The 27281-nt window shown below is 48.2% G+C and overlaps 1 protein-coding gene across 1 annotated transcript in view; it reads right to left on the bottom strand.

Moving 5' to 3' along the window:
- The window catches only part of Mvl (solute carrier family member malvolio), a 37939-nt gene extending 25927 nt beyond the window's left edge, over positions 1-12012 (bottom strand). Inside the window, exon 1 of the mRNA XM_077659916.1 lies at positions 11917-12012. The gene's annotated coding sequence lies outside the window, so the exon portion shown is untranslated. The remainder of the gene's footprint in view (positions 1-11916) is intronic.
- Between the last annotated feature and the right edge of the window lie 15269 nt (positions 12013-27281).

The raw sequence follows: 27281 nt of genomic DNA, 5'->3' as shown, positions 1-27281 counted from the left end.
AGAATTTTTATTAAAGGAGGTGTGTTGAAGTAGAAGAAAGGGTCTTGGGCGGATAGTGCTTGGCGAAAGCCAGTGAGGGTGGGAAGGAGGTAGTCGGTGGTCTGAAAGGCGGGTTTATTGAGTTTTGGCACGAATGAGACCCGGGACGGCATCCAGTACACTGGCAGGTTGCCGGAGGTCTACCGCATCATTGATGACAGTAAGGAGAAACGTGTGAGCTTTGTGGGGGGGGGGGGGGGGGGGGGGGGGGGGGGTGTGAGTTAGTGTATGTGGCGTTATCTGTACCGGGGGCAGAGTGTGTGTTACAGCGCGTGAGTGCAGTGTCTAGTTCTGTGTGCGTGAAAAACATCGCGTAGGCCGCGACCGGCGGTCACCCCCCCCCCCCCCCCCCCCCCCCCCGGCCCCCCAAGCAATTAGCACTGCGCCCGCGCACGGAGCACTCCTGGCAACCATGCATGGTGCAGCACCCCACATGTATTTCCATATCCTGTATTTGTACATTGCCACCCTACCCCTATCATTTCTTACTATCGCTCCCCCTTTCGTTCCACCCCCCCTCCTTTTATTGCCGCTAGCCGTAGCTCAGGTACTTCAGGTTTCGATGGCAGATGCCGCGACTAGCAACATCTATTCCTTCTGTAGTTATTTTTATTTATATATAGCCACTAACAACAACAACAGCAACAAATAATAGATCGTTAGGCCGCTCGGGCACAGAGCTGGAGTACCCGGGGGCCGGGTTCGACCCGATCGCGACGGCCGCGTTTCGATGGAGGCGAAGCGCAATATGCGCCCGTGTGCTGTGCGATGTGCGATGTCAGGGCACGTTAAGGATCTCAGGTGGCCGAGATTATTCCGGAGCCCTCTACTACAGCACCTCTTTGCGTCTTTCTTCTTTCACTCCCACCTTCCTCCCTTCCCTGACGGCACGGTTCAGGTATCCGCCAAGATGAGACAATTACTGCGCCATTTCATTTTCTAAAAAAAAATTTCCACATCTAAAAGGAAAAAAAGGGGGAGAAAAGAAAAATGGCCGTGGACTGTGTGCCCTCGACTTTGACATCAACACAATTCTAATAACATCTTCTGTGGAAACTCCTTGCTTCAGGTACCTAATAACCATGAACGGAGCTGGAGTGGTCCGTTGCACCAGTGGATGAATTTGTGTCACATTCCCGACAAGCAAAACGAGGCCACGAGGAAAATTTAATCTTGAAGTCTCATAGCAGGTGAGCTCGGGCAACGGCTCATCAGGGCCTTTCAGTGCTCTTCAAGGGATCAGAATAAAAAAATAATAAGGGGGCACATTCTATGGCGGCGTCCCTTTCCCTCTTTCTCTTCCGCTTTGTCTCTGCACTAGAGATGATTTGTCGGCCTATGACAGAACACCCGGGGAAGATGCAAGATCTCCTCTCCTGAAGTGCAGGAACCTTGTTGAGAACTGATGCAGTTCTCAACAAGCTTTCTGCACTTCGACACGATGGAAGACGCCGATGAGGACGATTCGTCAACGAGACGGTACAGAAATTTAAGGGCACGATCGCTACCGTGACGAAGTCTTTATCCCTCCTTCTATGCAAACCAATGCGCAGGAACATATGACGTACTATTCTGCAATATACACCCACTTTCAAGGGATCACGTCTTTCAAAAAATTCTGGTGCTGCTCTGCTATGGCGATGCGCACGACATCCTACTTTCAGACGCGCCTCGTGCGCGCTACACACGTGTTCTGCTGGCGCACTACGACACCATGCACCTGGTGCGCTTGCATGCAACCAGCATCCAACTTTAGTCCTTTTATTTGCGTCTGTTGTTGCTGGCACAGCAAGCGCAGGCGCCTGCAAACTTGCGTTATCTGTAGGCATGTCTAAAGTATGGATGCATAGACGCGCATCCATACCCGGAACTGCACCAGAGGAAGTCCTTGCGAAAGAGTGAGGGCGACCGGGATGGCAACAACTGTTCTTTCCTTTTTGATCGGTTTGCTGTACTTTACTTCACAGCTGCCGTCCACACTTTGGAAGAATAGCTGGGCTGCCTACATGTCGTTGGCGCGGGCCATGTGCACATGGAAGTGGTGGATAAAACTATGCAGCGCTGCCTGCGTGCGTGAACGTCGCAGTTCGAAATTCCTCTCTCCTCCATCATGTTCAGAACTAAATTACCCGCAACAATAGGGCTTCTTCTTCTTCTTCACCCCAGGTATATGGCACATACCCACGCGGGGGGATTGGCCAAGGTGTAGTTGAATAAACAAAGAAGTTTCCATGGAAGATGATGACAAAAATGTAGCACCAATCGTGAATTTTGAAAAATCAATGAATAAAAACAAGAGAACAATATTGACAGTTAAATAACAGACAGCATTTTGGTGAAAAAGAAGAGCTCGTAGAACTTTAAAAGAATTAGCACATCAACCTACCAGTTGCAATTATGTAATCATGGAGAAACCCACAAATAGAACCCAATGCAAATCCCTTGGCGTTCGCACCAAACGATAATAGTACTGGCAAAGATAAAGGCAGCCCTAACCTGGAGAGAGGGACTTCCAGGTAAATCTTTCTCTGAAGTGCGAACTTTGGGCAGTAGAGGACAATAGGGCTTTTTTTGCACCCTTCTTCTTCCTTCCCCTATGGGCCTGAGCATGTTTTTGTATTCGGGATCGATATAAGTTTGCCCCGGATATAAGGGTGGTGAAATATAGTACTAATTTTTTTTTTTGGGCTACCGCTCTATCAAAGGGAATGTGAACTGAAAGACGTTAGTCGGAACTTAAAGCGCGGTCCATAAGGTCTCGTGATGTTCTCGAGTCACGCACACTGCACACAGCGACTTAGTGATGAGCATACTTCTTACGGCCAACATCATGGGCGCTCTCGCGACTGGTTTGGATGAACGAACAATTGGGCTGGGCCACGAGCGGAAGCTGCTCTGATCGGGAAATGAAGGGCGGCGGAGAAATGTGGTCGGACACGAGCGAGACAGATGTTTGGAGTTTTTTTTAGTTTTTTGAGAACATGCGGGACTTTTAACGTCAGCGGGACTTTTAATTATCAGCTCTGCGCATCTTCAATCACTATAGAGGTACCTTGTACTCACAACTGCAGCGCAACACATCGCAATAAGTCAGCCTTTTCTGGTTGCCTGTTGGATGCATACAAAGGAATGACCACAAGTGCACCCGGACAACTGCGCACGTAAGTTGTGTTTTGGTTTTCGTCTCAACTTGACTGCGAGGGACGGAACTTCGATTATCTGAAAAATCTAGGCTCTGAGTACCAGTAGAACACTGATCGTTTTTTTTGGGGAATTTGACACTCCATATCCTTGAATATTCTGAGCGTTGGGACGTGATACAATTATTGCCCGTGAAAGAATCTATTTTGTATGTAGACATCACCTCATGTTAGCATCATAATGTGTTGTGGAATTATACAGCTGGTTCCTTTCCGAGTAATATCTGCCCCCGTCTACTTTGTGACGTGCATGTACTTTTGATCGAAGCCACTATGATCGCCCGGGCATGAACAGTCCATTTCTTACATTATTCTTGCTATTATGACAAAAATTGTCGCATCCGATTCGAGATTTTGGCGCTCGTTTATTTCGAGTTTCGTTTACGGCCCCATGATGGGCAGAAATGCGATTATTATACATGAAGTTCGTCGACGATATTCATTATTCCGATTTCTTTATGCTCTTGCCATCACACTTGGCATCACCGACAGTCTTTCTCAGCATATTAAGCAGCTGCAAATATTTAGATTTCTATTTGAAATTCGAAGCCGACTTTTTTCTGTACACTCGTTGTCGGTTCTACTCGACAACGTCGCTACTCACCCAACCCTCAACGGTAGGTGCTCGTTTCCGCTTAGCGTCTCTAAACATGTCGTCAGGTCGCGCCCTGACGCAACACCCTCTGCCTGACGACGCACGCTGCAGACGTAGCCGACAACCGCGGAGAAACCTTAGCAGGAAGCGCGAGAAACTGCTCGCCGTCAAATCTTGACGCCGCGTGTGAGCCGCGTCCTCTTGGGGCTTCCCCTCCGTTGCAGCCGTGTGCGGAAAAAACCTGTCGTCCTGCTTTCGACGAAGGGCAATGCTGGAAGAGGGCGAACGCAAGCCAAGGTTGCGGAACGGTAGTAAAGCACGACTGCGTAAAGGACGCGGATAGAAACCAGTTCTTGAAGAGAGTTCTCGGTATACAGAAAGAAGAAATGGATTTCCGACGGATTACTTGAAGTCTTCCGCAGAACTGGGTCATAAAAAGAGACTCTACGACATGTTAATGGCATGTGATCATGTGACGTGGATTGGGAAGACATAATAATAATAATAATTGGTTTTGGGGGGAAAGGAAATGGCGCAGTATCTGTCTCATATGTCGTTGGACACCTGAACCGCGCCGTAAGGAAGGGATAAAGGAGGGAGTGAAAGAAGAAAGGAAGAAGAGGTGCCGTAGTGGAGGGCTCCGGAATAATTTCGACCACCTGGGGATCTTTAACGTCCACTGACATCGCACAGCACACGGGCGCCTTAGCGTTTTTCCTCCATAAAAACGCAGCCGCCGCGGTCGGGTTCGAACCCGGGAACTCCGGATCAGTAGTCGAGCGCCTTAACCACTGAGCCACCGCGGCGGGGCTTGGGAAGACATTGCCACTGTCATGTCGCTGACATTAAATCTTAAGGATCTGTGCTTCTTTTCTCTACGACTTGAACTCTTACGACTTAAACTCTCGCATCAAACATTTCACGAAAAAATCGGCATTCTAAAGGAAATGTACTTAAACAGGCTACGTTATGTCTGCTCGCACTGATCATTGGTTTAAGATATTGGAATACCGCGCCCGAACTAATATGTATGCCAGTTATTTTTTTGTTCGTTCCATCAGCGAATGGAATCGGACTCCAAGTCATCTAGTGTGCTGTAAATCAAGATGTGTTTTTTTTTAACTCTGTAACCCCCAATGCTGCAGCACCCTCGGGCTAAGCGGGGTAATCACTGAGTAAAGAATAAAGGGCCATCAAGTGCCGACAGCCTTTCTTTGGCGTGCGTTTCGGGTTGTATCTGATCCTGGAGACGGTGTACGTGTTATGGTCGATGCCCATAGCGCACGTCCCATAAGCGCTTCGCCGAAAAATTTTAATTATTTGTACAACTTTCCATCACTTGGGGAGAACCTTCTACGCACTCCGGTGCGACCATCAAGAAGGTGCTGGATCATCTCGGCGCTTATTTTATTCCCTCAGCATACAGCGTTTGCATGGCTCCACTAATGCATTCAACAAATCGTTTCTTCCTAGTGCGATAGAAGACTGGAATAACCTTCCCGAACACATTGTCATTGAGACTAATCCTTCTAGATTTAGGCAGCAATTCATCGACCATTTCAACGAACAATAAAAATTTTCCTGTGCCCTGTATCAGCTACCATGTACTGCAGTTCGAACAACATGTTTTACTGTAGCCTATGTGTTACTCTGTTTTTTTTTTCTCTCACGCTGGCCACACATGACTATTTCAGTTTGTTACACTTCCTTTAGTTTTGCCTAGTTCTATTATTAGTTGCCCTTTAATGTGTATGTATGACCGCCGGACACTCTTGTATCCCCCCCCCCCCCCCTCCTTATATAATGTCCTTACGGGGCCCTTGATGTTTAATAAATGACGACGACGACCGATGATGAGATGCGGGATAGTTGATCGGTTCCTACAGGGGGTCTCTCTATAGCGGGTATTCACGTGAATCCATGGGCGTCATTTTGTCGTCTAGCGCGTTTCCCTCATAAGCAGGTTTGTCTCATAAGAAAAAAAGAAAGGAAGGAAGGTCTTAGAAAGGAAGAAAGAACACTTTATTAGGACTGCGTATCAAGCTCCGAGAATAACAGCGCCCTGGCGCGCCAAGTCTAGTTACGTTGGGGACACTGAACCAAGTTCAGAAATGGCGTGACCGGATTATCCCCGTCCTATCCTCACTCTGAATTCTCCTAACCATGCATACAAAAAAAAAGTTAAAGCCAGCACTTTCGTTACCTCTGCTACGTATACCTGTAGCCATTCTGCTCCGACCTTGACTGCCCGAACAGTCCCTTCCCATATGCAACCTCGAACATTTGCCTCGACCTCTGTACTGTCGCCATTCCAACCCACCACTCCCCCCCCCCTCCTCTCCCGCGCGTTTCTGGCTAGCCTCTGTGAGGGCTGATATATTGCAGTATATCTCAGCTCCTTCGACTCGCGCTGTCACATCAGGTCGACCGCTCCCAGTCCGAAGCCGTTTGTGCGGACGAGGCTGTGCGTCGAGCCAGCTGAGCGTCGGCCAAGGACAGCGACTACCGATTGTGGCGATAGTTACACGCAGTGACCGAACGCTCCGCGAGTTCTACCTTGAACGATTAATAACTGGACGCCCCACTCCAGTTGTAACCAACACAGTGCTGTGCGCGTGTGTGATTTAATTCCTCTAAAATGAACTAATCACGCGCACAACCTGGACACATTTCTTATTGTGTAAATAGTTTGTACATATTACTTCTCCCCCTGTCCTCTATTCCTGTCCCCTCACCTCTTTCATTTCATTTCTCCATTCTGTCTGCTGTCCTTTATTTCCGCTGCCCCAGCTCAGGTGCTTCAGTATCGATGGCAGATGCCGGGGCTAGCAAAAATCTTTTTCTTCCTTTTTTACTATTATTTTTTAATAAAACCACTACCACCACCGCCATGCTGACTTGGCGTTTGCCGGACCATCTCCTCACCTTACACACGCACATAGTCTCGCGAACGTTTTATCTGCTTTTACTTACAAAAAGCAATATTTTGTGCTCGCCTGCTGGGTCCGAGGACGCGGATACGAACCCGGCCGCGGCGGCCGCGTTTCGATGGAGGCAAAACGCTAAGGTGCCCGTGTGCTGTGCGATGTCAGCGTACGTTAAAGATCCCCAGATGTTCGAAATTATTTACCGGAACCCTGCACTACGGCACCTCTTTCTTCCTTTCTTCGTTTTTATGGAGGAAAAACGCTAAGGCGCCCGTGTGCTGTGCGATGTCAGTGCACGTTAAAGATCCCCAGGTGGTCGAAATTATTCCGGAGCCCTCCACTACGGCACCTCTACTTCCTTTCTTCTTTCACTCCCTCCTTTATTCCTTTCCTTACGGCGCGGTTCAGGTGTCCAACGATATATGAGACAGATACTGCGCCATTTCCTTCCCCCCCAAAACCAATTATTATTATTATTTCACTCCCTCCTTTATCCCTTCCCTTACGGCGCGGTTCAGGTGTCCGCCGAGATGTGAGGCAGATACTGCGCCATTTCCTTTCCCCCAAAACCAATTATTATTATTATGGAGGCGAAACTCGAAAAACGCCCGCGTACCGCGCGATGCCAGTGCACGTTAAAGAAGCCCAGGTGGCCGAAATTTCCGGAGCCCTTCACAACGGCGTCCCTCGTAGCCTGAGTCGCTTTGGGAGGTTAAGCCCTCATAAACTATTGAACTATTAAACACTTCCTTCTTTCGCTCCTTCCTTCCTCCCTCCCGTCGCGATGCGATCTAGGCACCCTCCGAGAAGTAACAAAGTTACTGCGTCTTTCCTTCCCTAGAAGTCATTTTTTTAGCTTATATATCAGAACGACTGCGAGCCTTTTCTGTATTTTTGCATCACATACCTTATCGCCACTAAAGAAAATAAAGTCTATAATTCTTTAATGAGGCAACTCGGCTTAATTTTTTTTTTCAGCCTAGTCTAGCCATTCAGAACGTGGCACAACTAGTTCCATTTCAGTATACGTCAGCAGCATTGCTCTATGCCGATAACTACGGTACTCGGCCGAAAGCAGCGCGACACCGAGACGTGAGCAGAATGGACAAAACTCGGCGCTGGCGGGACAGTCAGAAATGCGGAGACTGCGGTGAGTCACCCACCACCGTGGAGCTGAGCCTTGGCTGCCTCCGCCTTGGCGTCATCACAGCAGCAGGCGCGTTTGCGTCGACCGATCGCCGACAACGAAAAATTTCGCAGTCTCTGACGAGACAGACAGTGACGTCAGAAAATTCGTCCTTTTGAGACCATTGCTCAAGCGATGGGCGCTGCAGCTGCGAGCTTCGCGCGCAATAACTTTTCGTTGCCCTCCAAGTGTGTAAGTCAGCAGAGATAGGTCGGGCTTGCACGGGAGGACTGGTGGGCAAGCAGTGTGCATGGCTGTCAGGGCGACTGGTGATCGCTATAGTGTGGGTCTGCAAGGGCCGCAGTCTACCTCGGACATTTCTCCGAAGTAATGTGCGTGGCTCGCTCGAGATCTTGCAGCACGCTTTACGAGAGCTCAGTTATGGCTCGGCCAAGGCGTAAATGCTGAAAGATAACAGAAAAAAAAAATAAAGTAGAGCCTTGAAAGAAACTAGGCGCCCCCTTGGCCTCAGTCCAAAGGACACATTTAAGCGTAATCTTGTCCTCATAAAGACGCCCTGAATTTTTTCCATGATGCACAGCAATTAAGAGCGTTGTAACACACGTTTACTTTCACCCAATGGGCACTCTAGAGCCGCTGAACGTACTACGTTCACACCGCATGCTCAGAATTCTCGTGATCAAATGAAATACGCCACAATAGGTGCACTCTGAGCGTAGTAATGTAGCCCTTAAGATAGAGTCACGGTCACATTCAACTTCGTGAATTTTGTTTACCACAAAGACGGTCCTTTATTTCCGAAATCATGCGCGCAAGATTCAGCGGCCGTGCGCGATGCATTCCAGCTAGCCCGCCTCTTGGCAGCAGCTGATGCAAAGCGCCGAGCAGGGTGCCTGTGCCGAAGCTATACGGTGCGAATCATCCCGCGCAGCTTCCCATTTGCAAAGGTCACCGTAGACGATCGTACGCCTTGCCCAAGTGCTTCACGGCTGGCTGGCCATTGTTAGGCTACGTATTTATTGGGAGGCTTGTAATCCACCGTAACAACCATATCATTCCTTAGAATTTCGAAAATGTCATTCTCGTCGGCGCTGCAGTGCACGTGGCTGCAAACTGCCGCGGCCCCCAAAAATGATGAAGGCATTATTTGGTGAGCGCTACGTTGTTAAATGACTCGTTGGCATATTGGGATTGGCTATAGGGGCACGCATTAATAAGAAGCTCTGGCTGTGCTACTAGCTGGAAAACACACTTTATGGCATGAAGAACTGATCTGGGCGAGTATTTATGCATCAAAGGATCGTTCATCAACTGGCCCTTCAACGCACATCAAATGTCGGGGTGTTTGGAACAGACCATGACAGGGGTCGCTGCCAGCAGCAAGCATGTGAAAATACGTGGCCCAAAAAGTCGTACTTCTAACTCTACAACCAAAAAGCAAAAAAAAAAGTCTTAAAATAATCACACAGGAGTGAAGAAATCGCGCGCCTCACATGAGGTGCGAAAAACGCCGAGAATAACGTGTCAGCGTTCAAAAATATATGAACTGTACCTTTATCGCATTGCCTGACAGCTGTTAAGGGTCAGTTGAGCTTATGAAAATTACCAGTTTTGCTTCTGAAATCACTTTTTATAGCTGAAATGCGAGCGAGTGTACACTCTGTAAGAAATCGGGCGTGCCTGCTCGCCAGTTCTCTTCGTAAAATGAGCTATTCTGGCTCTACCAAAGGGCGGAAAAACATGCTAGTCACTGAATAATGTTCTGGAAGGTTTCGAGATTCGAGACTGTAGAAAACGAAGAATCAATTTTTTTTTCTCCACTTCGGCCTATTCTGTGACCTTAACGCGGACGGGCCTTTCAGATGTCCTTATATTTTAATTTCTTACCCTGTTTCCAAAGAAACAGGGGCCGGCTGTATGAGTGGTGGGAACTAAGCACTGTCTCAACCTAAGCGACATGCGATATATGTACCCTGTCCGTGCAAGCGTCTTCTGCACCTGATAATCTACATGCGTCAACAAGGAAGCAGGAATAACTGCGATAAAGTGCTGTAAACATTTACCCAGCGTAGCGCTGTCAAGGCTTCACGAAACGCCGAAAGCCGGCTACAGGCAATGAATCGTGGCAGCGCAAGCCACCGTATTAACGCTCCGGGGTGTTTCCGCCATGTGCGTCGCGCGCAAGTACCTTTAAAACCGCAGCGTTTTTTTTTTTTTTTTTCGCCAGCTGCTTCGCGTGCGGCGCTTAGCTTGCAAGCGGCATAGAAAGGAACCCATGGCTGGTCGCGTCGTTTTCCAGACGCCAGTGATACGAGCCTTATCCGCGAAGGAATCTTGCTGAGTGTGGAGCTGTTCCCACCCTCTGAACAGTGGCCTGTTTTGTTCTTCGTCAAATCAGCTCATAGCAATCGCCCGTCGCGGCCTCTTTATCACCGCTTTTGTCATCCGAGCTGCTCGCCGGGTTCACGGGGCAGCGGTATACAGTATGCAGGGCAGATGCGCACGCTCATGTCGGGGCATGCAGTTGTCGCAACCACCTACAAAAATATGCCTCGATGAAACTTGATTAATTAAATAACTTTGGATATGCTACGAAGCACAGCATGATGCTTGGGAAAGTATTGATTCTAGAGGTCTATAACGAGGGATGTGGAGGAATGGAGGGTTGAGCAGCAAGTCTAGTTGTTGCTTTACAACGCAGGCAGTAAGAGGAGGCGTTGATTCGCTATATTTAGTGGAGTGCTGCTAGCGTGTACGCAAATGGAACGCGGCAAACAATTGGTGTACGAACGTGTTTGCCTTTGTACATATTACTTCTCCCCCTATCCTCTCTTCCTGTCCCCTCACCTCTTCCATTTCATTTCTCTATTCTGTCTGCTATCCTTTATTTCTGCTGCCCCAGCTCAGGTGCTTCAGTATAGATGGCAGATTATTTTTAATAAAACCACTACCACCACAAGTGTGCTGACTTTGCTACCTTTGACATAGAATCTTGACATGGAATCTTTGACATGTAACCTTGACATCGAATCTTTGACATCGGAAAAACGACGAGAGAATGTGGCGTCCCCTTTATGCCACCTACGTCAACTCTTCAGGACGTAGATAAATTAAAACGTGACGTCATTGGACTACTATAATACTGGATTTGCACAGAAAGCGTTTACCCGCAGACTTACAAGTTACAAGTAAGACGTGCACGGTGAGCAAGCGGCCCATTTCAAACAGCGAACAGCGATGAAGTGATGCCATTCTGATGGAGAATAACCCAAGATGTATAGTGGCCCGGCGCTTCCGGAAGGGAGGTTGAGACACTTAGGGAAAGGGTGGCGCGTGCTTGAGAACCCTGGATATACGGGCTTGAGCGAAAGGCGGCTGCCTTTTGGACGGACCACTCTGCGTCCCCTGCGGCCACAGCCATTTTTCGACTGAGTTTTATGCGCATTAAGAACAGGTCAAACTTTCCGCAGGATACCTTCCTGAACGCCCAAATGGCTGTAACAGTCCACAGTCACCGCCTCGTTGCACGGTGATAAAATAACTTGTTTCGTGAAATTGTTTCGTGACAAAGCTAACTTGTTACTAATAGATTAACTTCGCGTTGCACCTTCCGGTAAGACCTGACGGACTGCTGTCTCGCAAACGACGTCCCTACGGCCTGAGCAGTTGAGCAGAGGAAACGCTATACACTTCCCACCATTTCCTGACAGGTCGGCAGGAATATAAGCTGCTGCGACCCGCCGGAAATGGGAACACCTGAAACCGCAGTTCAAGGAGAAAAAAGAAAAAAAGACAGGAGGAAAGTAAATGCTAAACTGCATTCCGTGGTTACGAAACTGCACGTGAGCGAGCGTTTATGAATCAACGCTCTTGCTTCGTCAGTCGCTCACGCATGCGTGCAACACTATACGCGGGCCCGTCGTGACGTGGCTTCGGAGTGCGCAGAGCGCTCTTCGAACTGAGTAAGCATCTCGCGAAATTCAACGCGAGACGAAAGAAGTTGCTCACCTGACGACTTTTCGAAATGGGCGTCCGTCTTACGTACAACGTCGCTCGATCGGGTCGCCTCTTTCGTGGGTCACAGGTAATTCATTCGCTCCGACGACGCTAGATGGGCAGCATATGTAGCTGCTATACGCTGATGAACGTTGCTCTCTTCGATAAGGGTTGCAAGAAATTCCGCTGAGCACGAACAATGGGTGAAATTTCCAACGAAGCTCAACAGGAGGGATTAGGCGCAGTTTACGACAATCACCGGAAGCGGGCAGGTGTAATTAACGCGACATGAAACAGGGAAGGTGAGGAGGAAGTGAAACGTCACCAGCTGAGTAAAAATTCATTGCTTTCTTTGTAAGCAAGCGGCAAACAGATTGACACAGGGGCAGTGATTAAAGTCAGGGGGATCTCAGACCCCCCCCTTCCGCGCTAGTATGTAGGGACTGCATGAATCCGAAGCAGGCAACAATTTTGTATTCTTATTGTCAATGGTGGTCGGAGCACTCCTTCTCTATCGTTTGGATAATTTCACCGTGATTTTTGGTAAGGATCATTAACATGTCTTCTAAAACCCGAGATGGAGAAAAATGAAAATCCGACAGCACTACACAAAGGCTCGAAGAAAAAGGAAAACCCGCGCCCTCACAGCACGAGTCGATCCAGAGCTGGCCACTCAGCTTCAAGGCTATATAACAACACACAATGAGCTCACTGGAAGAGCTTGGGGATCGCTTGTTTCAGGTCTGTCATAAACTGAAGAAAACACGACCATTAAAACAGAATTTCTCCCCTTTGTATAAAATTATAAAATGATGAAACAGGCGGCCAGCCGCTTTCTCTCTCTTTCCCTCTTTATTTCCCTCTCCGCCTGTGCTCGAATTACTAGGGGCTCCCCTGGGAGTCCGACATTTAGCACTGTACTATATAGAACCACCACACAGATATACCCGTTGTAAGTGTGACTATAAACTATAGCTACTTGAGTATCTTCCCTATACCTTATTTACTACGTTTTCAATTTCCGTTGCACGTTGCCTCGCTTCTCCTTTCGGAGTCTGAGTGGGTTAACTCACACGACACTTCTTCGCACAGTTATCTTGGACGCTGGCCTTCCCCGTCAAGTGCGCGGAAGGCAATTCGACTGCTGCTGTAGATTTTGACGCCGCAGATTCTTCGTGCGGTTTATTTCTTTGACGTACTCGCTTTGTTCATGGACCAGAGATGAGTTCATTGATTGACTGAATGACTGGATTGATTTTGTGCTCTTGTGTCTTATCTTTATTTCCATGTAACCCCCTTCCCCCATGGCCGGGTGGCAACATCCGTTTGGCTACCTTCCTTCCCATTTAGTGCGAAAGCATTATCTGGCTCATTGGCAACGAAACGGGCGTTGTTGTCCAGAGGAAACGGCCCGGAAACTCCAATGACGTCATGAGCACAGCTGCCATACCAACCATAGGAGAGTCAACAGAAGACCCAATGTATACTTAGACACCCATTGGACTTTATTTAGGTCAAAGGCCTTTGGGTAAAGACATTTAGGGTAAACGTCTTTGACATAAAGACGTTCACCCTAAATGTCTTTGACCTAAGGTCTTTACCGTAAAGGTCTTCAACCTAAAGGCCTTTACCCTAAAGTTTTCTGAGACATTGGTACTAACTATTAAACAAATATAGTACAATTAGTAGGCCACGATTAGAGTCATGCTTTTACAATCACACCACGTAATTAGTCTTAAAGGTGCACTAAAGAGGAATCTGAAATCGGGTGTCCACTGAGATATGTGAGACAGTTATTGCGTCATTTACTTTCCTAAAAAAATCCAATTATCAATTTAAATTTACCGCAGGAACTCGATGTACATTATCCGAGCATTCTTGGGAAGAGCTACCGCACCCGGTTTCCAGCTTTCGGAACATTACCCGGATGTACCGAGAGGAAAGGTGCAGACTGCCAGAACCGCACCCCAAACTCCCCAGGCAACAACAGACGATCCTGCGTCGAGCGCAGGCGGGATCGCTTGCGCATCCCGTACTGATGAACCGCATGCACCCTGCGGAACACGATACGCTCTGTCCTTCTTGCAGACGAGAAAAGGGCACCTTGCCGCACGTCTTGGCAGAGTGCACAGATCTCAAGACCCCTCCGCCCTCCTCCCCTTCCCGCCAACACCTCCAATCCCCAACCCCTTGAGCGATGGGAGACCTTGTTATCCAGCCCCGCCTCACCGATTCAGCTCGCACTGACGGACAGGGGCCAGGAGCTGCTGGGAACATATGGGTCCCGTAACTAGGGAACCACCCCGTCTGGTGCCTGCGTGCACCACCGATTTATTTCCGGCCCAATAAAAGTTGAATCATCATCATCATAGGTACCTCGAATTATTGTCCTGTGCGGCCGATTTCTGTATTAAATCGAATTATACTCCCGGCTCCCGCCTTCTTTTTTTTTTTTTGAACTCATCTCCGGAAAGAGGAGGAATCAGCCAACGCACGGCCAGTCCCTTTCGGCCAGTCGCGTTGCGGCTTCGCTTGCGTTTTTATTTTGTTTTTAAGGTTTCAGTGACTAAATAGTTTCAGTCGCAGACTACATATATAGTAGCCGCAAATTAGGCCCATGGTAATAAAAATACGCGTGGACTCTGCTTTCGCCGATCGCTACGTATCACTCCGCCGATGGCAGACGGGCACGCCACCACGCGGCTGGCAGGAAGGCACTCCACGCGTTGGCTGACTCCGCCTCTTTTCGGAGGTGAGTTAAAGAACAAAAGGACGCTTAATTAGATTTAATAGGGAAATAGGGCGCACAGAACAATGATTCCAAGTTTCTGAGAATGCTAGAAGCGTGTAGATCGATTTCCCGCGGTAAAATGAGGAGCTCAGAATCCTCTTTAGTGCACCTTTAAGTGCCCTCCGTAATTTATTTCCTCTTCTCTCTCATCCTATCCGTCTTACTCAGCCTTAAACAAATCAAACGCGCAATGATCAAGGTTAAGCTGCGGAATATATCGGACCTGCGCGTAGATGATTATGTCTTGCAATAAGCAAGTAGAGCAGGCTTCTACTTCCGCACATCTTTGTGCGATCACGAACGTCAGCAGGCTGAAAGTGTAGCTGTCTTCCGAAAAACGGTTATACAAGAGGACCTGTGACGGACGATTTAGCGTGGTTATAGGCCACATACGAATTAAGTGCGCTAGCACTCCTGTTTTCATTCTCTCATTGGCCATTCTACATTCATCGTTCCCTGGGAGTCCTCATGCCACTCCTGACGCAGCGGTTAAGCGGTGCACCACTGCCCCGGCAGGTGGCGGGAGCTGCCACCGGTGGGTTTTGCGCGACCCATGCTGCTCTTGCCGCGGCAAACTCTCGCGATCAACCATTAATCTAACTGTAATCTGCCAGGGTGGTGGTAAGTTTGCTCACAATGCGGTGGGACGCCACAAGGTCACGTGGCCTAGGTAGCCCACCTAGACTGCCTCTCCAGGGGTGCCCACCTGGGCCACCCTACGCCACCCCAGTTATCGTTCACAACGCCGACGCCGCCGGATTTTCTGCACAACTGGAGCCTTAACGCTGTCGCGTTAAAATCAGGATAACGAAATGGACTTGGGCGGGGCATGTAGTGCGGAGACGAGATAAGGGATGTTCCGTAACAGATTACAGACGACGCAGTAGATATCAAGGAAGAACGCTAGGCGGCGATACAAGAACAGGGGTCGGTGGAAGAACGTTTGCTGGGATGATGCGGCCGCGGCTGGGGCAAATAGTGCTAACTGGAGGTCCCTTGTAGAAACCTTTGTCCTGTGGTGGACGTGACATGAATGATGGTAACGATGTTTGTTGAACACACGAGCGCGCTGTCGCGAACGGCAGTGAATGACCGCCGAGGCAAACGCAACAACTCTACACGACAAATCGAATAAAATGCGCGGCGTTGGTCTCCTTTAGACATTGCAGCTCCACATCAGACGGCTTGGCAACAGCCCCCTCGTCTCCTGTGATGAGAAGCTCAACGGGAAGCTACGCAAGGGTAACGAATTAAACTTAATGCGGTCGAAAGGACTGAAATCCGGAGCTGCAGACGGAAGAAGTCACTGCGTTGTTCTGTGAAGCTCCAAAGCTGCCACCTTGTTCGGTGCGCCTCTGATTCGGCTTGGAACTCGAATTCACTCGGCCTGGTAATTTAAACATCTGCATATCTCGAATTTGGCCAGCCTTAACTGGAATCGTGCGGACGGCGTAAAGTACACGGTGAACGCATACCGTATGTGTGGCAGGTGTAGACGAGGCAGGAGAGAGCCACTCATTTATTATAGAACCAACAACCGACATGGGATTGTTTTTTTTTTTACGATTCCGTCAGCCTGCTTAGCCAATTTCAAAAATAATGCCCACGAACACGCCCAATGCACAGGATGGCGCTCGAGACGGGGTGGAATTGGGGCTCAAAAATTCGCTGGAGGCACTTGATACCTCTTAACTGCGGGAAGGCGAAAGCCGTTTGCGACTCATTGCACTGATTTGCAATTTCAGTGCGAAAGCACTATTGGCCACGAACTCGCATTCCCACCGTGGTCGCACCGCACCACGTGACTAACCGCGTGACAACTAGCCAGACAACCAGACTAAACCGGACTTGCAATCAAGATTAACCAAGGCTAACCAAGCTATGCCTTAGCTTTCGCTGCGTATATCCTGGCATAGCCGAGCTAAGCCACTGCCAATTTTTTACCCAAATTATAGATCACCTTAAGATCACTTGACATCACAAGGTCACGTGACCTAGGTGGCGATGTAACGGACCGACGGTCACCGCTAGTATGAGCCATTAAATTCTCTCGCCTTAGAAGAAAGGCAGGCAGGCGGGCAGGCAGGCCGTATGCTCGCGTGACGACGCGGGAAGCCAACACGCGAAAGTGTTGCGTGCTAGGATGACACCAACGCCTGCCGGTTTTTCTCGTCGAGAAGCGGTCTTTGACGATGACACAGCGACGACGGTATAAGAGTAACCGAGGTATACTCTCACCATGCACGTACGTACGTTTCCTCGTGGGCGACGAAGCGAGCTGCCATTGCGGGCGAAATGGAAAAAAAAAAAACGCTGTCTTGCGATGCAGAACGGGAAATAACGCGTGATCTTGACGGTTTATTTTCGCCTTGCGGAAGTGACGCAATAAAAAAAATGATATAACTTCGGACGCGACTGCAGATATCGCCCCAACAACGAAAAAATGGTGCGAGCATACTGACCATGTATACACCATCAAAAGAGTGCCACATGAGACAGCATTCGGAAGGAGGGGAGTTCGGCATGCGAAGGAATAAATCTATGGGCCCCATTTGATTGCATCCACAAGAGACGTATGTCATTATTTCTACTCCATGCGTCTTTATTTTACAGTTTACGCAGCGGCTCTCCATCACCTTCGAACACTGCCCCTGAATTCGTGGCGTTCAGTCTTGGCCGCATGCTTCCCTCGCCTCCGATTCAGTTTACTTCGCAATCTTCTCTGTCTTCGCCGGTTTTGCTTCCCAGGCCACCTTGCGAGAAAGAGCCTTTCCGATATCTTCGTGCACAGCCTTGGCCAAAAAGATTAGAGCCCGAGGGGTTTCCTTCGGGGCCACGCTCGGTGGCTCGTTATGCACCGCCAGCGTTGTAGGTCTCTTGAAAAGTGAGAAATAATTTCGCCCCCACCTCTTCGAAATTCAGGATTTCCACGGATGCTACAAGAGCGCCACTGCAGTGCTTAAAATCAGACCCCTTGAGCTTTTTACTCCTGAAAAAGGTTGTACCTTTAAGCATGTATCAAATGTCACACAGAGAAGTTGCGTGGAAAAGGTAAAATTCATTAAATTCGGGTAAGCAAAGACACGCCTACGATTTAGGGCGTGTTCATTTTTTTGCATGGTCACTCCCTGTCTTATGTAAGCAGTCCGAGCGAACAAGGAGGCGGCGAACAAGCACTGGGAGTAGTGGCTTCGCGACTTGTTGCCAGAAAGACAGAGACGAGGCATTGCGAAAGTATACTGTCAGCGTCTGCGCGTTAACAAATGCCCCCGAAGGAGGGCTATGGCTTTTGTCTAGCCGTTGTCTGGCTGGCCGTCGGCGATATGCGCCTTACTTATCGCGAGGGCAAGTAGATGACAATGCCATCCTCAGCACAGTGACCTGTTTTGTTCTTTCTCTTGTCTCGTCAGCGCCCAGTACTCTTCGTCTTATCTCACGTTTTCTCAGCTGAGCTTTCAGCGAGGGCCACGGGGCGGCGTTCGCGAGCGGGCAGAAACGCAGTTACTGGGAAATCATCCACTTCTGAAACCGGAGTTTCAATTCGAGATGAAAAAAAAAAAAAATCCAGCGACTCGAGGTGTGGATACGAGTAAGGGCACAGCGCATGCCTGTTTATAAAGCTGCCTAAAGTTTCTACAGTTGAAGGCAGGCTGCGTCAGAAGTTTATGAGACAAGTACGGTTTTCCTTTCCGAGTGCCCTGCACTGTTTCCGCGTATTCGATGCACACGCGCACCTCCGATAGCTGAAAGAGCAATGGTGAGAAGCGCAGGATCTCGGCAAACACCATTTCACTGGCGACTGGCGCTGCTGTAAAATCTTACGCGGCGCCAACATCCAAGCAACTTACCTGCTGCGCAAAAAATACGTATCCTCCGGATGCGCTGCGCGAGATTTGGTAGACAGCCAGAAAGTACCGAACTGCTGTAGACTGAGAGTGAAATCTTTTATTTTCTTTTCGTCTCTCCCTCTCTACCGCTGTGTACATACAACACGAGCGTCTGAATCACCGTCGCACCGAGAGCTTTGCGCATGCTGCCCCTCTTTCGGTGCAAACATTCCCCAAGTATCGGCTGACGCCCGGAAAGACAAGAAAGCCCTACCAATGCTTTCGAAGTGTTTTCCCGTGGCTTTTACAACAGATGATAAGCCTTGAATCAACGCTTCTTCGCGGCCGGGCAGGCGCGGGTAAGGCAACGCAGAATAGCATATCTTCCGCAGTGCACAACGAAATAAGCAGTCTCTCTCACGAAGCTGCACTTGTGACGAATCAATGAGACGTTGCTCATCCAAATATTATTTCTAAGATGGAAGTTGCGATGCGAACAGGATATGTGTGCGCGCTGCTACCCAAAGGCTTCATTGGCTTTCGGGGCATTTACCTGTGGATAAATATGAATTTTTGGACTTTTCCCTCAACGCTTATCGCGTCTATAAAGGCATGTTGAGACATGTCTCTGTTCCTGCTGCCTGAGGTGTTTCATTATATGGCGGTATTTTACTCAATATATTCGCGGAGATTGTCAGGTTCATACGTGACGTGTACCAGTCAGGTATGCACGTGCTGCGCACGCGCTGTTGAAGAAGAGCGCTCCCTCCTGGTCAATAGAAGAAGGGGGTCAGCGTCAGCAACGAATAGTCATGCGGCAGTCTGCTGCCGAACTGATAGTCTGCCGACACAACTTGGGCTGACTGAGCGGCGCTCGAGTGAATAGTCTTGCGCCAACGGAACAGCGTGGAACCCTATAGGTGTCTCGACGGCCTTCGAGCGGCGTTCATAGATACGTGCTGAGGAAGAATATCGGAGCTCTGCAACTACTACCAAATTACTGGTATTAGATTTACATAACTTACTTCGAAGCAACAAAACAGGTCGCCTATAAAACTCTGCAGGAAGGATATTATTATTGTTGTCAGTAATACAGAAACATCCCACAGTTGCATTCTTAAAAGTGCGTGAATACTGCAATGAACCTTCTGAGGTTGAATTTGTGGGACGATTGTTGGCAAGCCTGCAAAATTACTGGTACCGACGGTGACGCCAAAAGAGCTTAGTGTGAGGAAATTGAATCTCTCGCCTGCGATGTAGCTATATTTTGTCGTATAGCGGCGGCACAACGCCTTTGATTTCAATCGCGATTAGTAATCTCAATGACCCTTGACTCAATAGTCTGTGAAAAGTGTCTGTGTGATACGCCCATACAGCTCTCTATTCTAAACGAATAAGAAGATGACAGCTTAAAAAAAAAAAAGCGATAACTGCGCTCGAACAACAAGACACAAGTCAAAATATTTCGCAATCATCTTTATTGTGCGTTCCGTCCCTGCTGCTACCTTTACACAGCCGCGCAGCAGGGCACGCAACTCACGCGCACACGTAAAGAGAAAACAAAGATGAAAAATAAAAACAGCAAAAAAATGTTTGGCGATTATTTTATATTTACAACGTTTCAGGATGTCCACACTATACGGAGGGCCCGAGAGGTTCAACTCCGCGCCAATAATTTGGCTCGCAAGACATGGACTCGAAATATAGTACACAGCTGCATGCTTCCACGTCCACTACTATATACACGCGTCCATATCTGGAAAATAAATGCTCGCATCACTTTGTGCGTGGGTGTACTAGTATGTACGGCAGCATATACACTCATACCCACGAGGCCTTACCCAACACTGGACACTCTGCGCATTTCGAATGTCACTGTTACTGGAAGAATCGTTCAGAGACATTTTCTTCCCATTTTTACTCGTGTCTCGGCGCACACCGCATACGATTCGGAGGAGTTTTTCACTTTACATCACCTCTACAGCTACGCAGCAAGCGCGTTATAATTAAAGCTTTTAACAAACACGAGTTGAACTTGTGGCTAGATAACATTTTATTCTCTTTACATCTGCTTATGACGCTGGTCACTGCTAAACTCGTCTCGTCTAAGTGTCTGCCACACAGAACGCTACAGCCACTAAGACGTCATATACGGCACTGCTAATACAGATACATTTACGTTCAAGGTCTGCTTTCAGCATAACGAAGTACATTGGCGACATCAAAGTATACGATACACAGCTCAAGCGCAGCGTGTCTCGCCCTGTAAGCTGCTGCTGCTAGCAGTTATGTAGCGAACCCCGGCGCAATACCCATGACCGAAGCAGGCATATGCGCGCGATGAAACGAAAGAACTTGGGGGGCCTTCTTGACTACATTCTTACAGGAAATGCGATAGCATCTAGGTTGCCTGCTATGGTGTTCTTGCGATTTTAGCGCCAAAACATCGGTTGGAACCGGCTCCATTGCCCTTATATGCTATGCATACGTCATTACCTTCTGGAATGTTTAAGTGCCTTCCATTTGATTCTCATATTGTATTATACAAATCCGACTCACTAATCCACCTCAATTCATTTTCTGGGGTGGGCCTACTTCCGGAGTTGGAGAGGGGCCAACTAGCAAATTTCGGGGGTCCTCAGATGTTCAAATTTAGCGGTGCCCTTTGACTGGTCCACAGGTGGTCACGTGGTGTTGACGTCACGATCCTCTCAATCGCATTCATAAATCGCGGGGAGTTTTCAGACCACTGGGTGCAGCGGTTAAGCGATGCGCCACTGCCCCAGCAGGTGGCTGTCTAAAACAGCCACCGGTGGGGTTTATGAGAACCAGGTTGCTGTTCCCGAGCTGGCGTAAGGCTCATGCGCAGCCCCACGATGGGCAGGTGGCGACTGCATTGGATTTATTTGTATTAATTTCATTTCCACGTGCCGTGGTGGCCAAGCTACGATGCCGCAAGATCACGTGGCCTATATCGACCAATCAGTAATATAACTGCCACCTGTCACGGTGGACAGATTTTAATGACGTCACAAGGTCACGTGACCTCTCTCGACCACTCAGAGAATTTCGTGATAGAGAAGCCGGATATTTTTTGTGGGACAACCTAAATGCTCTCGCAAGAAAAAAAAAAAAGGCTGCTTATATAACCTACACGCTATCATTTCATGAGCGCAGGAGGTAATTTTGCAGATTTCTCCGGAATTACCGCGTCAACACTTAGCTGCCCAATGTCAGCTCGCTTTACTAATTTTAAGTGAGAGTGCACAGGCAATCCGGGCGCCTTGGCTCTGAAATAACGAATCAGGTTCGGGGAACACGTTCCAGCCGGAATAAACGATTGCTCCCGATGTGATGATGCAACTCCCACCTCGCTTCTCACTCGGGCCTCTATACTTGCACAAAAACGCGGCTCACTTCAGCCGTTACGGCGCAGAAAATCCTTTTCTCTCTCAGGAGGGCTAAAAACAAATGTGCCAGCTGCGGCAAAACTAGGCGCATCGCCAACAGCTGCAGCTATGCCATGCACGGCATTAGGAAGAAACACCTGCTCCGACGCGGACCGCTCCCGGGTCGACCGCCTGATGTAGACGACTGCATATTTGGGTCGCACCACCGGGTCTTGCTGGACTTGCATCGGGAATCCGGTGTGTCTGTATATATATATCCGGTGTGTCTGTATATATATATATATATATATATATATATATATATATATATATATATATATATATATATATATATATATATATATATATATATATATATATATATATATATAATTTATGCCGCAAGGTACGCTGAAGCAATAAAGGAAAATCGCGGAATCATTTAGTAATATGAAAGCATCCAGTAAATATGACAAACCAACTTTCTCAACAGTATGTCTTAGAAGAATTTAGTAATAATGTCAACTCCTGGCTAAAAATTCAGTTTGCGAGCATACACTCTCCATATTGACGAGATGTAACTTCACATCCAGTTTGGTCTGTCACCACCATGCATGTGACTACAATGCGAAAAAATTGCTGGTTACAGACAGAGCTTGGCAGTGAGCTCACTAACGCTGTACTTTCCCTCAGTTACATACCAGACAGCCGGAAGACTTTTCTGCGACCATCAGAAACCCTACCCACTGAAACTGAAGTAACAAAAAAAAAAGTAAGCGTGGATCTCGACTACGGGGTTACGAAGCGGTTGGTGAGTGGGCATAAACACGTTATTCCTCGCTTAGGCATTCCGGCAACCCTAGATCCACCTTGACGCGGCGCGAAATTGTGCAGCGCGTTCTCGGACCCAGCAAGCATCTCACCTGCGCATGTGCACTTAGGAGAACAGAGGCACGTTAGGAGAGCAACTCAAAATTGCTCTCCTAACGTGCCTCGCTCTGAACATGGCGTGTACGCCTTACGTGTTGTACCTCGAACGCCGCTACGCTATGGGCAGCATTTATTTGCGTTCGCGTCGTACGTATGGCAGCATGTAGCTGTAGGCTGAACTTTGTATAACCATTTTCTTTCTATCCGTGTCCACTATATGGGTGTGAAAGGAAGCGAACGAAATTGCACTATGCCCAAACAAGCGACGACACCACGTGACGCGTAATAGGAAGGTGTGTGACGCGCTCGACAACAATCACCGGATGGGAGTAGATATCGCAAAGCAAGGCGACGCTATACGGCAAGTAATAAAACGCATGAAAGGGGCGAGAATAAGGCGTGGGCGACGGAACGGGAACGAGACGGTGCCACGTGAGGAGTCCGGGCAGGACGGACCTAACTGCTTCATCGATGAACTGATAAGGCATTGATTTTTTTTTTTAATAGAACATGAACAGCTGTTACTTTCGTTTCAAACAAGCGTGAACGCAGCCGACAAATTGGCCCGCTGCACTGGCCCCGTTGGGAATCGCAACACGCTGTCCATCTTCATGCGCCTTTTATCTCAAGATAGTCCCGCACTAAAAAATTAAATGCATCTTCTTCTACTTGATTGCTTTACAACAAACCAGAAACGCAGCGTTTTGTTGTTTCTTCCACCTCCATGGTGGTACATCACATGTCGCATCGCATAGCAATGTAGCTACAGTCAAGATCACGGTAAATTAAACAAAATAAGCATCCTAGCATCGTATGCGCGTGATCTGGTTCTGAAATAACTGAAGTATCAATCTCGTAAATCTTATCAGACACTCGCGCGCTAAACGAAACGTTCGGACGCTTCTAAAAAAAAGTTTTTTTTTTTGAGGGCGGATACGTAAAACCGGGAAAAAAGCACCCGGTAGTAAACGGTAGACAATGAAGACATGAGCACGCTGCTGCGAGAAATTGTACGCACGGCGCGCAGCTACTTTCAAGGACTGCCGCTCTATTGCTGACGTCATCTACGCGACTGGCTCGACTCGTAGCATCACAACAGCAACGACCGCCTATGCAAGGGCGGCAATGGTAAAATGGATGGAAGGATGGCGTTCCGGCCCTTATAACCAAACAAGCTGCGTGGAAGTTTTGAGAACGTGCGTAATTCCTTCCGTAATTCTTTTGCGTGAGCGTTAAGCTGGAGTTCAAGCCCAGCTTAACTCGGCGCAGTCGGTTGACGACTCCGCCTGTACTTTAATTTTTTTAGAAGAATGTTCTGGAACACTATTCCTGCACCCATTCAGGCTCGCATCAACCTGAGCTCGACGTGTATCCTGGTCACCTAGGCAGCTCCCCAGAAAAGACAGGAACAAAACCTCTCGTCCCCCATATAAAGGAAAAAAAAAATCACCGCTCTTAAATATGACATTCCAAGGTCAACAGAGAGAAATTGCATTAGTGAGAGTTGCATTTTCTTCCTCTGAAAAAAAAAAACTGCAAAAACTACAGCGCATTGTATTTGGTGTTTATCTCAGGTACCACCCAGTATCTGGTGCGGGTGCTTATGAACTGATTGAACAAAATGTATGGTACAATCGCTGCAGCGACACACCGCTGCTCTTAAGAACACACAGTGCAAGACACACGAAGCAGTACACGCAACCACTTGACACACGCTAAAAGCCCGTACAAAAAAACACACTTCAGTGGCAGTGTTACAGCGTCAGGCCAAACACCTGTTCCGGACAAACAAGCCCCGCTCCCGCCGATCGGTCTTCCGCATGCTTCAGCAAATCCGGCCTAAACTTGAGTGTCCATCCAACCACAACACCGGTCGTGGTGCCTCCCACAGGTCCGTGTCGGGAGTCAGCAGCCACGATGGCTGATGTCGTCCTGAAGAACTGCTCACACATCCCGTATATCCCTCAGGTGTCGTTGTTATCCGAAGAAAAAAAGAAGTCCGGTTGGCACATTGCTTCTGTTGTTTTCGTGCGCTGCTGAACACAAGTTACGATTTGGGGAGCACACAAGAAAAAGATGAGGATAAAAACGGGAGACATTTGGAGACCACTCCCAACAACGTGCCGAAATGTTTTCGACAATTGCCTACGTTGAGCGCAATAACCTCCGATACAATACGTTTAATGGTTTTGCCTGTGCGTAGTGCCAACGTTTTCAGATAAGAACAGTTGGAAAACTTGTCCCTGGGAATCGGCCCCACTTCCGTTGCCGCTTTCATCTCAAAGAGACGCGAGCGCCATCTCTAGGGTTTTGAGAGTACCACGTTAATCGTCTGTTTTATCGTCGTCGCCGCTACGCCCATAGGCTGCGCTTGATTACATGGAGAGTTTGCTCCATGGCTCCATAACTGGTCTACGCTGGCTCGCGCCTCGCAACCTGTGCGCCGGGTGCGGCTGCTTCAAGCTTCTGGCTGTAGATCTCGGCTGAAACATAAAGCCCTTCTTTCCGCGGTTCCACGCGGGAAAATCAGAGGAACATGACGTGCCGCTTACCTCCTCGTAGTTTGGGTTTCTCCCGTGTGTAATATGAGGTTGTGCAAAGTAGACTGTAAACTTCCCTCTATTGGTTGGATCACTAAAAGCTGTGTGTGTGTAAATAAAGTCTGGCAAAAGCTTACAAAAACACTAAATGCTTTTCTTTCTTTTTTTTCTTGCGGCATACGCACTTCTAATTTTTTCATCAGCCACTTTCTCTATTTTAGTGCGTCGAGATGAAAATATGATCGTCCTGGTGGTTGAGGCATTTTCTATAGTAATGTGATCGATACTGGAGCACGGTAGTTTACTTTTTGAATGCGTATCTAATACGCATGTGATAAGCTGTTTGCCAACGCGTCTTCAGCGTACCCGGCTAAGGTTATGGTTATAAATGCTACTAAGCCGTCTTGTTTCATTAATACAAAAGAGACGAAGGCGCGACTTACGTTTGTATTCATTATCAATATGTTCCTGTACGCACGCGAGTCGCCGTCTGCTGACGCTCCTCTGGAAGTAGCAGAAGACGCGCCCATCTCAAAGCGACCGCAGCGCCACCGCTCAGGCGGCACCCATTTTGGGTCCGCTCTGTGCCCGACTCCCCTTATATAAAAACGTTGAGCAACGTTTTTAGATAACGTTGGATAAAACAAAGAAAAGTAACGTGGCACTGTCAAAACCGTAGAGATGGCGCTCGCGTCTTTTTGAGATGAAAGCGGCAACGGAAGTGGGGCCGATTCCCGGAGGCAAGTTATAGGCAAGTTTTCCACCTGTCCTCATCTAAAAACGTTGGTGGTACAAAAGCTGCGCGAGTGGAGGGCTCATTAGTAGGGAAAGCAAAAAAAGTCGTAGTCGCTCTCCTTGCCTCTTCAATCCAAGGCAAGAAGGACACGAGCGCAAGGGCGGAGGGGTTCCTCGTTCAAGGTTGACATCAGACAACGTGTTTGAACTTGTAGCGGTCTCTTCAGGCTTGCGTGGTAACCCTTTCATGAAAAAAAAAAAGACAGGAAGGGCCACCAACTAATAGCACGAGCGAATCATGCTGCAAGTTCCTGCATTAAGACCAAAATGCGGAAGGAGAAAGATGGCGCAACACGATTATAAATGGCGGCGCATTTGAATGCGCAAACAAGAGGGGGGGGGGGGGGGGGGTTACAAAGGGCACGTGGCTTATATTAGGAATGAAATGACTATTAGCGGTCGCTGCGAGAGGTTTCCCAGCGAGGCATTCACGGTGCAACAGAAGTGAGTCGACTTAACACAGTCTACTTCTTGAACGGTAAATGCGTTTTAAAGACTGGGCATTGAAACAACATTCTCTTCTCGCACTCACATTTCGCAATTCTCACTCACACGAGTGTCCAAATAAACGAAAGAAAAAGTGAGTAAGATTGAGTTCTACAAAGAGATACGGACGTTCCAAAAGGATGTCGCTTACTCAGCCGCCTCTATCGATTATAACGTCTCTTAGATAATGTAAATGAATAAATATTAAAAAAAAAATACATTTTGCCCGCGTGTATCCCAGTCCATAATAAAATCTCATAACGGCAATTAATGTGTACATTAAAATATTAATTTTTAACAGTGGCGGCAGAGTACAATGTGAAAAACAGTTGCCCACTTTGTATAAAAACAATGTATTACACATGAGCGCGCCGAACGGGCACCCATTTCGTTATTGCTGCCGCTAGATCTAGATAAAACGAGATAAAAACTCACAAGGAGAGCGCAGGTCATAAAACTGCGCTCACTGGCACCCTGCCAGTAAAGATCAAACTGAAAAGACCAGTTTTTTTTTTTTTTTTGCCAAGATTGCAAGGAGCACAGGAGTAAGAAACCACCCTGGTTCACCTCCCCCAACTACGAGGAAATGCACCTAACACATCCTTAATAAAGCCGACGT

Source organism: Amblyomma americanum, chromosome 3, assembly GCF_052857255.1.
Source record: "Amblyomma americanum isolate KBUSLIRL-KWMA chromosome 3, ASM5285725v1, whole genome shotgun sequence".
NCBI classification, from domain to species: Eukaryota; Metazoa; Arthropoda; class Arachnida; order Ixodida; family Ixodidae; genus Amblyomma; species Amblyomma americanum.
The sequence above is the reverse complement of the archived record's forward strand: the minus strand, read 5'-3'. Positions and strand labels throughout refer to the sequence as shown.